This window comes from Pelobates fuscus, chromosome 1 (genome assembly GCF_036172605.1).
Source record: "Pelobates fuscus isolate aPelFus1 chromosome 1, aPelFus1.pri, whole genome shotgun sequence".
In the NCBI taxonomy this organism is placed as follows: Eukaryota; Metazoa; Chordata; class Amphibia; order Anura; family Pelobatidae; genus Pelobates; species Pelobates fuscus.
Window position 1 is genome coordinate 406,695,707 of NC_086317.1, and position 17,968 is coordinate 406,713,674.

Below are 17,968 nucleotides of genomic sequence, written 5' to 3' on the forward strand. Positions count from 1 at the left end.
TAGTATTTTGCGGTCTTTGGGAAGTGACACATAATAATAAAAATAATAATAATAGAAATAATATTAGTAGTAACATTAACAGTATAAATAATATTTTATTGATTAGGTAACCTTATCGTAGTGGAGTGAACTACTCCTCATATTAAACGTGAGTAGATGGAGAACCAATACATAATAATTAATGCATAGAAGGCAGATACGTAACGCAGGAGAGTCAAGTATCTATTATCGGGTGTCTGTCCACAACCATTCATGTACAACGAGCAACCCTAGGAATGTGGTCGGCATATGTGTGGTTAAGTTGGTCGTCCGTGCGTGTTACTGTGTCGAAGTGGTGCCTCTGTGAGCCATGAATGTTGTCCATTGTAACCGTGTGTGTGTTTTTTACCATGGTTTTAGATTTAGAGGAGGTAATCTCTTCCATTTGTCTGATATTTTCTACTTTTTGGATCCATTCCCTGATGGAGGGCGCTCTAGGGTGTTTCCAATGTAGTGGAATAAGGATATTGGCCGCTATTAAGAGGTGTGTAAGCAAAGAAAGGTTCAGATTTTTTGGGCTTTGTGAGCTTTTCGGAAGGGGCAGAAGGAACAGCATGTATTCTGGGGCGAATGGATATTGTGAGCCAATTATAGTTTGTGTTAAAGTGGGGATACGTGTCCAAAAGTTGGCTATAATCGGACAGGACCACCACATGTGTGATGAGTGAGCTGGTTGTTGTTTGCAGCGCCAGCATTCGTCTTTAAAATTCTTATGCATCTGACTAAGTTTCGTCGGGGTATAGTGCCAGCGAGTTAGTCTCTTGTAGTTACTCTCCTGTGTTGTTAATGTCGGTGACGTAGTGTGTGTTCTAGTGATGATGCGTTGCCACTGGGGGTTGGAGAGCGATATTGGTAATTCTGTCGACCATTTGTTTATGAAGGCCGGAGGGATTGGGTTGGGTTCTTTTGGAGAATTTGATACATCGTTGATAGAGATTTTTTCTTTAGTGTATGTGTGACTGACACAGTTGTTCAAATGATGTAAGATCTCTCGCTTCCCTCGGGAGCAATGAAAGAGCACGGATAAAGTGATCAATTTGCAAAGAAATAGGAGTGTACTGGCGCTATTTTTGGATGGGTGGATAATTGTTGTATAACACCGCAAAATAGCTGCTATAACACCAAAAACTTATCTTAAGGTGAAGTATAAAAGGGTGACGGTGAAGCGCTAATATATACAATTTGTGATATACAGTGCGGAATATATAGCAATACCTCTACCTTGGAATATTTTATACAGTTGTCCTAATGGAGGTATGCTGTACCTTAAAAACAAAAGGCAAAATAACCACACATAGTGTATACCATTAATATGAATACGTGGTGTATAAAAGAAGGGAAAATATGCCCACTCACACTTTCAGGAGCTAACGATTATAGCTCACTGTAATCGCCTGTAGGGTCTGTAAAGGCGACCCTATCCCTTCTTGGCAGTCGTTCCTTTGTTGCTGGTTTCTCTAAATTAAAACACAGACATCTATGGTGCAGTATTGTAGGTTCCAGTGGTGGTGTAAAACAAAATAAAATTTGTACTTACAAACCCAGAGCCTTCCACATCGGCTCTGGTCTGAGGGCGTATGTAGTTCAGGACTACAAACCTTCTTTGTAAAAAAATAGCAGGAGATGCCACAAGTGGTATGAAAAATATTTAAGAAATTTATTGTATCACATGAATAAAAAAGAATAATAATATAAAATATATCTATACATAAAATACCACTCGTGGGTTTAAAAAGTCCAATATATGAGTCTCTTTTCTCACAAGGTCCCCAAAGTGATCAATTTGGTTGAGAAACAGATAGTGGGTGCTTAAAGGGGTGGAGTTTGGGAGGAGGGTCTTTATGTCCCTAATCGTGTCTCCTTGAGTGACGTCCCGTAGTTGTAGGTAGGAGGAAGTCTTGGTTAGCTGTTTTGTCCAATGTGGAATACTTATTTGAAGTAGAGGATTGTGTTAGTGGGTATAAGGGAGAGGGATATGGTGGTAAGCGTTGCCGGATGCCTTCGTTAGACCATATTTTGAGTGTGGCTGTGATTGTTGGATGTTGTTTGTGTGATAGATGAACACGTCCATCTTTGTGCCATGGGATTGTGGAGATGGGAACCGTCATGGAGGCTTCTTCTATGGAGGCCCATTGTGGAGTCAGTTTGTGTCTTGTCCATTCGTATATTCTCATTAAGTGGATAGCCTTATGGTAAGTCTCTATATCGGTGAGTCCAATACCCCCGTCTTGTCTAGAATTCGTGAGAAGAGAATAAGCTATTCTGGGATGGGAGTCTGACCAGAGGTATGCTGATGTGATTGTTTTTGTAATTCTTTATTTTATTTGTGCGTGGAGTAACAGTAAACATGCAGAGCCACAACAGCTGCTGCAAGCATCGTCATAGCATTTCACATATAGATTTAACAAGCTCTAAGGCATCATCGATTTGTGGTAATTGGTATAACATGCTAAGACAAATGGCACAATTTAAAGTGTTATGGTAGGCAGGCTTAACATATTTCTCAACATGAGATCAATTCAGGTTTTATCAACATCTTAAGCTACAAACAAATTACTATAGGTTTAATTACATGTCAAGATGGGTTAAACAGCAGATTATGCATGAGGGAGAGGCTTCCATGGAAGGTGATTATATTTTAAATGACGAGAGACAAACTAGTCAAATGGGTGGCTGAACATGGTATACTTTGCTTATAAACTGACTATATATTTGTTTAGATTCGAGCAGTAAAAGACAGGCTGGGTCACTAAAGCGGTGTAAGCAAGAATTAGGTAATAGTCCCCAGGAGGCTTCCACATGGTCATAAATTAAACTAGTTAAGGGCAAATGAAATAGCGCTGGATAAAATAAGAGACAAAAAGTTAACTTGCGTTGCTCTCCCTGTGATCGATGTGTACATGAGAAGCTGGTGGGGGTTAAGTTCCCCCTTGCTCAGTCCGAGAGTTCACTCAGCCGATGCCTGCCAGAGGAGCCCTACAGTCCTGCAGCTTGGAGATGCATAGCGTGCCTCTGGATCCAATCGCTGTCAGATGGAGCTGGTCTGCTTGTGGAGTCAGGAGCGTTTTAGCCCGCTTTTGATCCGCCGATACCGACTGACAGGTAGGCCATGGATAGTAGCAGGGTTGGCGTCTCTGAGGCGGCTCTTTGCGTGTGTCTATTGTGTGCCGGGTACTTCGCTGCATCCCGGTTAGCCACAGGGCCCCCAGCGTGGGTTCTTGATTGCCGGGTGGTGCCTCGCTGGTCGGTGGTCTCTGGCATTGCTGAGTGATGGATAGGTCGTGCTTGCCCAGCGATCTTGCACTGATATGTGAGCTTGTGGGTGTTAGCGCCCGCAAGGCATGTCACCGTTGCCCGCCAATTAGATCTCTGGGGTCATCTCCAACGGGAGGGTGCCTTGGGGGCTCGCGGTGTGTACTCACATAGTTGGCGTCGGGTGACCGGGCGGATCCACGCTGCTGCCGCCTGCACCGCTAGCCTGAAGGGCCAGTCCTTGCCTCGGAACTTTGTCCAAAGGTTGGTGCAGAGCTGATGGAAGAACTCTTGGGTGTGCCTGGGTGGGGTGGCAAGGGTGCTGCCTGTTGCAGGTTGTGCCTGTGTCTCCAGCTTTGTCAGTTGTGCTGTGGGGCTTTCTGCATTAGGTTGCGGTTGATTCAGACCGCGTGTAGTGAAACCAGGCCTGTCTGCCATTTTGGGCCTTGTATTTTCTGTGCTGCTGGAGTGTGCACCAGCATCTGCTAGTTCGTCTGAGTTTCTGGCCTCTCTTGTTGGTGTGGACCGGGATAACCCCCTCCGGTTCATGCAGGGGGGGGAAACGATTTGCGAGTGTCCCCTCTTCAGCTTGAGAACAGGGAGAGCGGCCGTCTCTCCGCGACTCCCACCCATGTAGGCCGCAGATTGCGGTGTGGTAGTTTTAGCGGCGGGGAGCCCCGTGTCAGGTATCCCCAGGTTCAGCATCCTCTCCTGAGCTGGAGGGTAGTGATTCGCAGCCGGCACGATCTGGTGGTCGGGCGTAATGCCCAGAATCAGGGCTTCAGATGCGGGAGCTCTCGCCATAGACGTCTGGCTCGCTCGGCAGCTAAGCTCCGCCCCCCGATGTGATTGTTTTTAGGTTATCAAAAATTTTTTTAGGGATGAGTATAGGTAAGGTTTGTAGCAAATATAAAATGCGTGGGAGTATGTTCATTTTTAAGATGTTCAGTCTACCAAGCAACCATATTGTGGTTTGCGCCATTTTGTCAGGTCTTTATTTCTAGTTGTTAGTAGAGGAAGGAAGTTGAGATGGTATGTTTGAGATAGCTGGCATGGGATGTGTATCCCTAAGTATTTTATCGAGGTCGGAGCCCAAACGAAGTGACATTTTTTCCTGAGCTGAGTGTCTACGTCTCGTGTGGTGTGGATGGGAAGTATTTCGCATTTCGTGAGATTGGCTTTAAAGTTGGAGAATACCCCGTAGTCCTGCATTTCTTGAATTATATATGGGGTGGACTGGATGGGATTTATGACAGAAAAGAGGACATCATCAGCAAAGGCCGATACTTTATATTCTGAGTCTTTAATTTTTATCCCCTGTATTTCTGGATTGTCACGAATTCCTTGTAAAAAGGGCTCTAGAGACAAGATGAAGAGCAGAGGAGAGAGTGGACAGCCTTGTCTAGTACCATTGGTTATCGTGATTGGTGTAGATAAGTGCCCGTTTATCCTTAATCTAGCTGTTGGTGTAGAGTATATTGCTGCCAGCCAATCTAACTATCTAGGTCCAAATCCCAATGCCTTAATTGTCGTTAACATAAATGCCCAGTCTACCCTATCGAAAGCCTTTTCGGCATCTATAGCTAGGAGAGCGCTTGGAGTGTCTAGTCATTGTGCCCAGTGTACAAGATTCAAAATTTTTGTAGTGTTATTTTTTGCTTCCCGACCTGGAACGAAACCGGATTGGTCTAAATAAATTATGTTTGGGAGAAGGTTTTTAAGTCGGGATGCAAAAATTTTGGTGAATATTTTGACATCTATGTTTATCAATGAAATAGGTCTGTAGCTACCGCAGTGTAGCGGGTCTTTTCCGGGCTTCGGGATGAGTGCTATTGTCGCCTCCAAAGTTTGTGTGGGGAGTGGCCAGCCTTGGGATAGAGAATTAAAGGCATTGAGAAAAGGTGTGGCTAGAACAGGGGCTTACAGTTTATAGTATTTAATGGTTAAGCCATCAGGACCTGGGCTCTTACCTAGCGGAATATGTTTAACAGTGTGAATAAATTCGTCGTGTGTGATTGGATCGTCCAGAAAAGGTTTTGAGGTTGTGGGGAATCGCTGTGTGAAGTTGTTTTTGTAACTTTTGTAAAATGTCTGCACCTCATCATGAGAGGGTGGGGCGTCCCTAAGGTTATAGAGTTGTGTGTAGAATTTTTGAAATTCTGCGGTAATTTCGGGTAACGTTTGTGAGCGTCCCGTCTTGTTTTTGTAGGCCCTGTATAAAGGTCGTTTGTCTCTCTGGCTTGAGGGATTGTACCAGCATCTTACAACATTTGCCTCCTTGAGAGTAGTAGGAGTGTTTAGTCAATTGTATCTTCCTCTTTGAGTGTAGTTGCAATAAGGTGTTTAGTTCGGTTCGTTTGGCTACAAGATTAGTGTAGGTCGCGAGGTGGCAGTCAGTGGTGTGTTTGTCTTCTAGATGTTTTATGTCCCTGATTAGTATCTTGATAAGGGCCTCCCTTTTCCGTTTTTGATTAGCTGCCAATTTTATGAGTTCCCCCCTTATAACACTCTTGTGGGCTTGCACAACACGTTTTGATCGGCTGCCCTCTGCCTGATGGCTTTAAGAAAATATTCTGCTCTTTATTGATTTGGTTTCAAAGTAGTTTGTACAAGACCTTTTATGGACATAAGGTCAGTGGCCATACAGTCTGCTCAGACATGTTACTATGTCAGAACCATCTATCAAATCTCCTTTGAGACAAAAAACTTAAGCTTTTTGAAGTTTCAGATTCAAGTTTGTACTCTTCATATGAAAATTCTGCCTCTGAAGACTCCAGTGCTTCCTCACATGAGGACAGGCTCATAAGAGAAATCCAGAGCCTTATGGAAACCTTCGGGGGGTGGGGGGGGAGTGGGGTGCAGATTCTTCCCTAAAACTCTTAGCAAAAGCTAAGGGCCTGTCTAATGTGGCCAGAAGGGCTATATGGCTGAGGAATTGGTCGAAACACACTGCCTTCAAGAACTCCCTGTGTAACTTACTATTCAAACAGGAAACACTTTTTGGATTTTGGCTTGATGAGTTATGTAAACAAATGGCTGATGGGAAGAAATCTTTATCTGAAGATCACAAGAAGAAACAATGGAATAAAAACAGATCTGCGTGCAAAGGTTCTATCATGCCAAAGCATGAGTTGGCATTTGATGTTATGAGTTGTTTTTGTAAACGTTGGGATAACATTTATTGTAGGCTTTGAGCTGTGTTTTAAAAAAAATAAAAATTATTTTTTTTTGTTGTGCATCGAGACTGCATGGATATCAGTTACAATATTTGAAGCCACATAAGTTAATATCCAGCTCAGAATATGATACAAACAAGGTTAGCAAGCATTGCTAGTAAGCATATCATCACCGAGAACTAAAAGCAGATAATCAGAGGCATAGGCTACTTGCCTCATGCTTAGTCTGAGTTTCTGGGCAGGTACCAGTCAATAAGACTGGAGGGTATAGTAAATCGGTAGGTGATAATGAAAACTAAAAAGAAACAAAACCATGTTAAAGGGACACTATAGTCACCAGAACAACTACAGCTTATTAAATTTGTTCTGGGGACTAGAATCATTACCTGCAGGCTTTTTACTGTAAACACTCTTTTACAGCCTAGTGATAACTTCCCTAGCCACTCAGATGGCTGCTAGAGATCCTTCCTGGGTAATTGGCTGCCTAAAATGTATCCACACATTCAGTGTCTCCTCCCTCTGCATGCAGACACTGAACTTTCCTCATTGATACAATTCATCTCTATGAGGATATGCTGATTGGCCACGGTTGTGTTTGAATCATGCTGGCTCTGCCTCTTTGTCAGTCTCAGCCAATCCTATGGGGAAGCACTGTGATTGGATCAGGCTACCACTTCTGATGATGTCAGCAGCCTGCTTTAAAAAAAAAAAAAAAAAAAAAATTATTATAGACAAACAGCATGCAAAGTTACAGCTCCTGGCTTGAATACAGTAAGATTTTGCTATATTTATGGAGGCATGAGGGGCCCAGGGGGGCTAGATGGTGATTTTAACACCATAGGGTTAGAAATACATGTTTGCCTGACCCTATAGTGATCCTTTAAATCTTAGTAGTAATGAGTCAAGATAACAAAAAATACAGAAACCACTGGAGCTCCAAGAAGCTTAGAGCCTCGATCTTGCTTAGTATAGTCAGTTTGAGCAGAGAGTCTACAATGTATGTGTGTAATAGCATAAGTTAAATTGATCATGATAATAGCCTCTCAGGAGATTCTCTCTTCCCATTCTGACCTTCAGTGCCTCTGATGTGTAAGTTGGCAAAGTCCCAGCTTAGAGGTATGTACTGCTAAGACTGCTCCACCAGCCCCAGAGCTCGTCAGCATCCAATGCCTTCGGATCCGGTCCTCAAGTCGCAATCGGTATTCCCAAAGAGGCTCACCTCTCACTGGCGAGCCCTCTCCTGGGAGCTTGTGGTCCAGGTAGGCAGATGCAGGACCTAGACACAGACCTCGGTTGTTCAGTTTTGTCATGGGACAGCTTGGGTCAGAATCGGTAGCAGGATCTGTAATGAGCCCTCTTCATGGTGCCCTTCCGTCGACTAATTGGTGAAGCTGATGGTGTGGAGTCGGCCATTTTGGATAACCTGCTTCGGTGAGCTACTCACAGGCCCCTTTGAGGACAGCTTCAGAGTCTTCCAGCGGGGACTGGGATAACCCCCACTGGTCCATAGAGGAGGAATGGGACCAGAGAGATGGTATTCAAATAGCCCCTGCTCTGCATTCAGGCACGAGAAAGAAGCAGCGGCCGTCCACTGAGCTCCTGGCTTGAGTAGGCTGCAAAAATCTGCATTTCTTCTTAGGAGCTCCAAAGCACCAAGTTTAGGAGAAATATGTAACTTACAGATCTGTAAGTATCTGTAATACTTTGGAAAGAATTCAGAGAAGTGCTACTAATCCTGTTCGTGGATTACAGGATAAAACTCACAAGGAAAGGTTAAAAGATCTAAACATGTATAGCTTTGAGGAAAGACGAGACGGGGGGATATGATAGAAACATTTAAATACATAAAGGGAGTCAACACAGTTACGGAGGAGACTATATTTAAAAGAAGAAAAACTACCACAACAAGGTTTAAAAATAATATCAGGAAGTATTAACCCCTTCAGGACCGGACTGTTTTTGAGATGTTTGTACGTTAAGGACCAGAGCTATTTTAACACTTTTGTGGTGTTTTTGTCTAGCTGTAATTTTCCGCTCTCTCATTTACTGTTCCGATACAAATTATAGATTGGGGTTTTTTCAGGACAAAAAGGGCTTTCTTTACATATTATTATTTTTATCATGTCATATAATTTAATTTAAAAAAATAATAATAAAATATGGTGAAAAATTAAAAAAAAACACGTGTTTTGACTTAAAAAATCTTTTACTGATCTACAAAATCGAATGAAACAAACTGCTAAATAGATTCAAAATTTTGTCCTGAGTTTAAAAACACCCAATGTTTACGTGTTTTTTTGCTTTTATTTGCAAGTTATAGGGCTGTTTCAAAATGTACCTTTTTCAAATGTATCAATAGTGACATTGTTAACACTGTTATGTCATAAATCTCAAAAAAAACACCCCACATGTATATATTTTTCTTAAACTAGATAACCCAAGGTATTCATCTAAGAATATTTTGATACTTTATATGCAGCCATTTTACCACAAACCTTTGCCAAACCTTGCATAGGTAGTTTTTTTTTTTTTTTTTTTTTTTTTTCACATACATTGCAATTCAGGTATAAATTCACAGATTCTGTTAGGTGTCACTACCAAACAACACCCCAATATGTGTTCAGCAACATCTCACGAGTACAGGGATACCCCCCATGTATAGGTGTGTCGGGTTGTTGGGGGGCTAAAAGGCCACATTTGGCAAGTGTGCATATCAGTTTCCCAGCTTGGAATTTTGACATGTAGTCAACCTGCATGCATGTCCTATTTGGGACATTTTTGAAGCCGGCCAATGTATTTCACCCCCATCAAAACAGATATTTTTGAAAAGTAGACACCCTAGGGTATTTCACATGGTGGTATTTTAACACTTTCCATGCACTAATTCTACCACCGGGCTTTGTCAAACATTGAGTTAGTAAATTTGTTTCTGTTTTTTTCACACACATTGTACTTTAGGCATGAATTAACAGATCCTGTTATGTGTCACTGCCAAACAAAACCCCAATATGTGTTCAGCAACATCTCTTGAGTACAGGGATACCCCCCATGCATAGGCCTGTCGGGTTCTTTGGGGGCTAAAAGGTCACGTTTGGCAGGTGCGCTTATCAGTTTCCCAACTTGGAATTTTGACATGTAATCAACCTGCGCCCATGTCCCATTTGAGCCAATGTATTTTACCCCCATCAAACCATATATTTTTGAAAAGTAGACAACCAAGGGTATTTTAAATGGTGGTATTTTAACACTTTTCATGCACTGAATTCTACCACCAGCCTTTGCCAAACTTTTAGGTAGTAATCTTTTTTTGTTTCTTTGTCACACACACACACACACACACTTTAGGCATGAATTAACAGATCCTGTTATGTGTTACTGCCAGACAACACCCCAATATGTTCAGCAACATCTCCCGAGTACAGTGATACCCCCCATGTATAGGGTTGCTGGGTTGTTTGGGGGTCAAAAGGCAACAATCAGAACTTGTACATGTCAGTTTTTCAACTTGATATATAGGTATGCTTGATCTATCTACAGTTTGACATATTTTTGCACCCCCCAGTTAATGTTACCATAATGAAAGTATATATAGTATATATTTTTTATAAAGTAGACATCAAAGGTTATAGAAGATAGGTTTTTTTTTTTGTTTTGTTTTTTTTTTAAATTCTTTATTTTTGAGTGCATGAAGAATTAGACATATATGCTGGTAGTGCCACAATAGCAGATACCGGCCATTCGTGGTTGACAGATATATGGCATAGATTAAGTCTGCACAAATTTTTATATAAACAAGCTTGACTGTGGGTAAAAAACATTGTCAGGAAAAGCATACAAACAACTATAAAAATCGGCTCAGCATACTGACATTAAGATTAAAGGACTATATTATCTTTGCACATTTTTGTTTTTAGTATACTATGACATGCTAGGTTACATATGCGTAAAACTTTGAGTAACATGAAAAAGTACATTAATGCTTATAATGTGATTTGCAGGTCTTGTGGTACACTTAATAGTAATGAATAAGAATGACGAGCTTTGCACACAGGTTATGGACTGAGGCTTAAATCACAAAATAAATATATAAACTGTCGGTACATTAGCTTGCTAATTAAGTAAATGTTAAATATAACATGCTGTTTAGTCATGTCTAGAGTGAATGAGCATATAACACTTAGCTAGCCTAGGAGAAGATCTAGACAAGTAAGAAAAGAACAAGAGAAACTAAAACAAGCTGAGTAATCCCAGTGCTGTCTATTAAGGTTATTGTAAATAATCTTTAGCAAATGAGTGATGTGTTAAAGGCCAGGATACATTTTAAGGAGTACAAAAACTCTGCTCAGGGGGTGTCACTGTGGTATAGATAGCGTCTATTGTAGTAGAGGCCCTAGACTTATACCGCTGTGCGTCCCGGTCTGGGAGTGCTCGGTCAGCCGATACCCAGCGCATTGAAGGGTGTTGGGAGTGTTTGAAGGTCCTGCTGAGGCTCTGCAATGTGCTGCGTCGTGGGTTCCAGTTGCTGTCTCATCTGCTCGTCACCGCGGGAACCGGTGTGGACATTGCGGGTAAGTGTGTTCTCCGTTTGGTGCTCTGGAGCTCTCCATAGCTCTCCAGGATCGGAGCTGTGGTTGTAGCTTGCTTGTTGCTGGTTGCGGTTTGGGTATCCGCCACATGCGGGATTTGGGGTGAGCTTGTGTGCCAAGTCGGGCCAGGGTCGCAGTATGCCTTCATCCTGCCTGTTTGTGTTTAGGCAGGCGGGATCTCCGTCTTCGGCGCCAACTCTTAGGGCCCATCAGGCGGGGGCCTATGTGGTTGCGGTGGGCATGTACGGGTCTTTTAACGGGTGTACTCACTGGAACTGCATTGTGTCGCTCCTTGCACATCATTCGTGCCCAGAAGGCGTCGAGTATGGCTTCGAGTTTGTCCATGATGCTATGCTTGTCCGTGTGGTAATGTTGAATGCACGTGGCGTCCGCCATTTTAAGTGCTCGTGTAGCATGGGGCTGCCCTGTATGCTCTGCTGTCAACTTGCGCTTAAGCCCTGCGGCCTGGACCGGGATCACCCCCACCGGTCCTGAGGGGGGGGAGCGGGTAATCGGCGGCTCCATGCCCCTGGTGTTGAGGCGAGGGGAGCGGCCGTCTCCCCCCTGCCCCGTCCATCGTGGGCCGCAGCCTGCCACCTGGGGTTCTCGCTTGTGGGAAACATTCGAGTGCGGTATCGGATAATTCACCGGGGCGCCCCCAGTATGGGTAGCACACCCCGGCTTTAATCCAGGCATGAGATCTGCTGGTATTTCCCTGTAAACAGCCTGTGTGGTGGGAGCTCGTCCACCATGCGACTGCTCTGTTTGCAGGTCAGGCCCCGCCCCCCCAAGATGGGGTGTTTTGACTTCTTTCCCCCAACCATTTTGCCCCCCAAAAAACAGAGAAAGTGTAATGGTAATTTTTTAATTCTGTTTTTTATGCACACGTCATCTGGTTTTGGCCAGCTGGTTATGTGTTACTGCTAGAAAACTTATTAGACCAAATATGCAGGTAGCAAATGTACATTTATCAGCAATCTTTAAACTGACTCCTGCAAATAGAATCTAACTGGAGATTTGGGGGAAGGAAACGGACTAACAAAAAATGGCTGCCTTCCAAAGAAACAAAAAATAAAATAAAAATTCAGGAACACTTCTTACAACTGTTCTGTGTGGTACAGCTTGAAACATGTTCCTACACACAGTCCTGGTTTCGAAGGGCAGTCAGGACAGTGAAAAGGGGTGTCTGTCCTTTTCCCGTTTTTAAAACAGACCCGGCAACGTTTCTGGGGTTTGTTTTTTTCTAGCACTTGGCGGTAACTTAAAAATAAAATGCCTGGACTCAGCTTGCACTGTTGTTGGAACTTGTCCATCTCCATAAATTGTTAAAGAAATTATTTGCAACTGAAATTGGAGAAAGGTGGTTTTCCCTGGATTATTTAAAAAAAAAAAAAGAAGCAAAAATGAGTTGTGGGTTGCTATTTGCATCAGATAGCCACCTTTTTATACCATGCTTTGGTTTTTTGTAAAATAAGACACGGCTGCATCAGCTGATCAGCCAAATCAACACCCCCATGTACTTATTATACGCCCTGATGCAAACCGGTTTGGACTCTACTCTGCCCCGGACAGAGATATCTGACATGCGTTCGTCATGGATGGTGGTTAGCATCAGGCCCGGACTGGCCATCGGGCACACCGGGCAAATGCCCGGTGGGCCGCGATGGCCGTGGGGCAGAGGCCGGCAGGGGAAGGTCCCAGGACTTCCCCTGCCGGTTTATGCAGGGCCGGCACTATCCGAGCGCCGGCCCCGCTGTATTCCATGTCAGGCCGGTGGGGAGATCAAAGATCTCCCTCACCGGCCCACATGCTATCCAATGCGGCCGCCGGCGGGGAGAGAGAGGGAGGGAGACAGCCTGCACGGAGAGAGGACCGGCAGAGCTCTACCTTGCAGCTCCGCCGGGTTCCTCTCGCGAGATCCGGAGCGTTGCCATGGCAACGACCGGATCTCGCGAGAGTGAGCTCTAGCCCGCAGGCTAGAGTTCACTCACCACGAGGACCACCAGGGAACACTGCCACTCTGCCTCCCAGTCCCAGGTACCAGTCCCCCCCTCCGAGGCTAAAGGTAAGAAGGGAGGGGGGGACATAATGCCTGTTATTTTATTTGTTTACCCCCCCCTACACACAAAATACATTCTAACATTTATACATCACTCACACCCATCACACTCAGCACTCTCACACCCATCACTCACACCCATCACACTCAGCACTCTCACACCCATCACACTCAGCACTCTCACACCCAGCACTCTCACACCCATCACCCCCAGCACTCTCACCCACAGCACTCTCACCCCCAGCACACACAGCACTCTCACACCCATCACACTCAGCACTCACACCCACCACACTCAGCACTCTCACACTCAGCACTCTCACACCCATCACACTCAGCACTCTCACACCCATCACACTCAGCACTCTCACACCCAGCACACTCAGCACTCTCACACCCATCACACTCATCACTCTCACACCCAGCACACTCAGCACTCTCACACCCATCACACTCAGCACTCTCACACCCATCACACTCAGCACTCACACACTCAGCACTCTCACCCACATAACACACAGCACTCTCACAACTATCACACACAGCATTCTCACACACAGCACTCTCACACACAGCACTCTCTAACCCATCACACAGCACTCTCTAACCCATCACACAGCACTCTCACACCCATCACACAAAGCATTCTCACACACATCACTCTCACACACATCATACACAGCACTCTCAGACCCATCACACACAGCACTCTCACACACACACAGCACTCTCACACACATCGTACACAGTACTCTTACACACATCACACTCAGCACTCTCACACACAGCACATTCAGCACTCTCACACACAGCACTATCACACTCGGCACTCTCACACCCATCACACACAGCACTCTCACACCCATCACACACAGCACTCTCACACCCATCACACACAGCACTCTCACACACAGCACTCACACCCATCACACACAGCACTCTCACACCCATCACACACAGCACTCTCACACCCATTACACACAGCACTCTCACACACAGCACTCACACACCCATCACACTCAGCACTCTCACACTCAGCACTCTCACCCACATAACACACAGCACTCTCACAACTATCACACACAGCATTCTCACACACAGCACTCTCACACACAGCACTCACACACAGCACTCTCTAACCCATCACACACAGCACTCTCACACCCATCACACAAAGCATTCTCACACACATCACTCTCACACATCATACACAGCACTCTCACACCCATCACACACAGCACTCTCACACACATCGTACACAGTACTCTTACACACATCACATTCAGCACTCTCACACACAGCACTATCACACTCGGCACTCTCACACCCATCACACACAGCACTCTCACACCCATCACACACAGCACTCTCACACATCACACTCAGCACTCACACCCATCACACTCAGCACTCACACTCAGCACTCTCACCCACATAACACACAGCACTCTCACAACTATCACACACAGCATTCTCACACACAGCACTCTCACACACAGCACTCTCTAACCCATCACACACAGCACTCTCACACCCATCACACACAGCACTCTCACACCCATCATACACAGCACTATCATACACAGCACTCTCACACACATTACAAACAGCACTGTCACACACATCACACACAGCACTCTCACACACCACATTCTTACACACATCACACACAGCATTCTCACACACACCACTTACCGCACCCTCACATACCACTTACCGCACCCTCACATACCACACCCTCACACACAGCATCCATCACACACAGCATCCATCACGCACACATACTGCACCCCTCACATACACACAGAACCCCCCCAACACACTGCACCACACACATACACAATAGTTCCAAACACACACATATATATACATACACACACACACACACACAGCACCCCTCACACATACTGCACCCCTAAACACATTACATTCCAGACACACACTAGATCCCTTACCCAACTCTGGATCATCTACACACATATAAACACTAGATCCCTATATACACTCTGAATCCGTTATAAAACACACACTCACTAGATCTCCTACACATTCTGGGTCCTTCAAACACACACTAGACTCCTATACACATACACACACACACACACACACTACACTCTTAACATACACACTCTGAATCCCCTATACACACACACACACACACACACACGATTCCTTGTAAGCAAACACATACTACACCCCTAAACACACACTTTCTACAAACACTACATCACCTATACACACACTCTATAGCCTGTTTGCACACATGCTACATCCCCTTTACATACATTCTCTACAGCCCCTAGCCACATATGCATCACATTACACCACAGGCACAACATGTCTAAAACTAACCTTATTACACAATACCACACCACAATCAGCTCACTCTACACACACGCAATACCACAAGCAGACTCCAAACACATGCACAATACTCTTTCCTGGCATTTTTGTCTCCTGGTATCCAGTTATAGAGACACCAGAGACAAGTTGCAAGGAAACACAGTGCAAGCATGTTATTAAATTTGCTTGCACTGTGCAGAACAAATACAGTTTTTTTTTTCTCATGCTAGAGCTCTTCAGCAGAGCTCTGCGCATGGTCTGCCCTGGAAGAGCATTGAACCAACATGCTCACTTTGAGAGGGGGCGTGCTTGTCATTAGTGATGACAAAACACACCTCCTCTGACCCGCCCCCTTCTTAGTGGGCCGCTGGGATAAAAAAAAATTTCTCCCAGTCCGGCCCTGGTTAGCATGTTGACATCCTTCCTGTCCCTAAATTTTAGTGCAAGCACTTCAGCTTTGCGAAGTGCTTTACATTCGCCTTTTTTTAATTTTGCCTCTATGAGAGATCGTGGAAAGTCTTTGGAATTTTTTCTGGCAGTGCCGCAGGCCAGTGTCTGTAAACCATAAAGTGTTTTAAACAGACGGACACTACTATAAAAATTATCCACATAAAGGTGGTAACCTTTATTAAACAAGGGGTTTAGTAGGTCCCATACAAGTTTCCCACTTGTCCCCAGGGAGTCAGGACAGCCAGGAGGGTCCAGTTGACCATCTTTCCCCTCATATACACGAAAGGCAAATGTGTATCCACTTTCGCTCTCGCACAGTTTGTACAGTTTTATGCCATACCTAGAGCGCTTTGAGGGGATGTATTGTCCGAACCCTAATCTCCCTTTCTATTTCATTAGCGATTCATCTATTGATAAATTTTGTTGGGGGGTATAAACATCTGAAAATTTGTCCTGAAAATGGTCTAGCAGTGGGTGTATTTTATGAAGCCTATCGTATTGGGGGTGATCTCTAGGGTGACAGAGGGTATTGTCACTGAAATGTAAAAATCTGAGCAGTAACTCGTATCTGGCTCTAGGCATGGTTTGGGAGAATACTGGACTAGATATTATTGGGTTGGTGCTCCAGTATGAGCGAATCGATGGCTTCTTTATAATCCCCATGAGCATTGTAAGAGCCCAGAATTTGTTAAGATCTGGGACATCTGTGGGATGCCAGTCATGCTCCCTGACTGTATAGCTACCTGGATTGTTATCAATAAATTGGGTAGCATACAAGTTAGTCTGGGAAGCAATCTCCTCCAGATGGCATCCCCTAAAAATAGTTCTACATACTGCATTGGGGAGAAGCCATCCGAGTTGGGCTCGGCTAACTGTGGAGGTACCCAGTCCTCCTCCACATTTGGCGTAGCAGAGGTAGCACAGCTTCTTTCTTCAGCCGGTGTTCTATCAGATCTCTATACCTTGTCAGAATGGTATACCGGAAGTGGCGCAGCCGCACCGGAAGTGACGAGGCCGCACCGGAATTGACGTTTCGGAGCTGGAGGAGGAGGAGCGCCTGCGCAGAAAAACAGGTAGGTGAAAATTTCACACAGATCGGGAGCGAAGGACACCTAATGCGCATGCGCGAAACCCACACTGCGCCTGCGCAAGTAGCTACAAGGGAGGGGGGATGGAGGGGATTTAACGTGCCAGTGCGCACGCGCGCCGAAGTACTCCCGCCGGGCACAGACAGCGCACCAGCGGGCAGGGAGATCGATTCAGCCGAACATTCATCCGATCTCCCTGCCCCACACTGCGCACGCGCCCACCAAGCCAGGACAGCCTCGGACACCGCGCATGCGCACTAAGGGGGTATAGAAATCTGATGGCCATATCTTCTAAGAAATCTCCTACCCCCTGAGTGCGCATGCGCGGTGTCTGCACTGTATCCTGACATCTCTCAGGTAAGCCTCGCTCACAACACTCTCAGCCATCAGGGGGGACTGTGCTGTATGGAGGGGGTGTATGTACAGTATTGGGGGGGGGGGTCTGTACAGTGGTGGGGGGGGTCTGTACAGTGGTGGGGGGGGTCTGTACAGTGTGGGGGGGTCTGTACAGTATGGGGGGGTCTGGACAGTATGGGGGGGTCTGGACAGTATGGGGGGGTCTGGACAGTATTGGGGGGGTCTGGACAGTATTTGGGGGGTTCTGTACTGTATGGGGGGTCTGGACAGTATGGGGGGGGGGGGGGTCTGGACAGTATGGGGGGGTTCTGTACTGTATGGGGGGGTCTGGACAGTATTGGGGGGGTCTGGACAGTATTGGGGGGTCTGGACAGTATTGGCGGGGTCTGGACAGTATTGGCGGGGTCTGTACAGTATGGGGGGGACTGTACAGTATGGGGGGGTCTGGACAGTATGGGGGGGGTCTGGACAGTATGGGGGGGTCTGGACAGTATTGGCGGGGTCTGTACAGTATGGGGGGGACTGTACAGTATGAGGGGGGTCTGGACAGTATGGGGGGGTCTGGACAGTATGGGGGGGTTCTGTACTGTATGGGGGGGTCTGGACAGTATTGGGGGG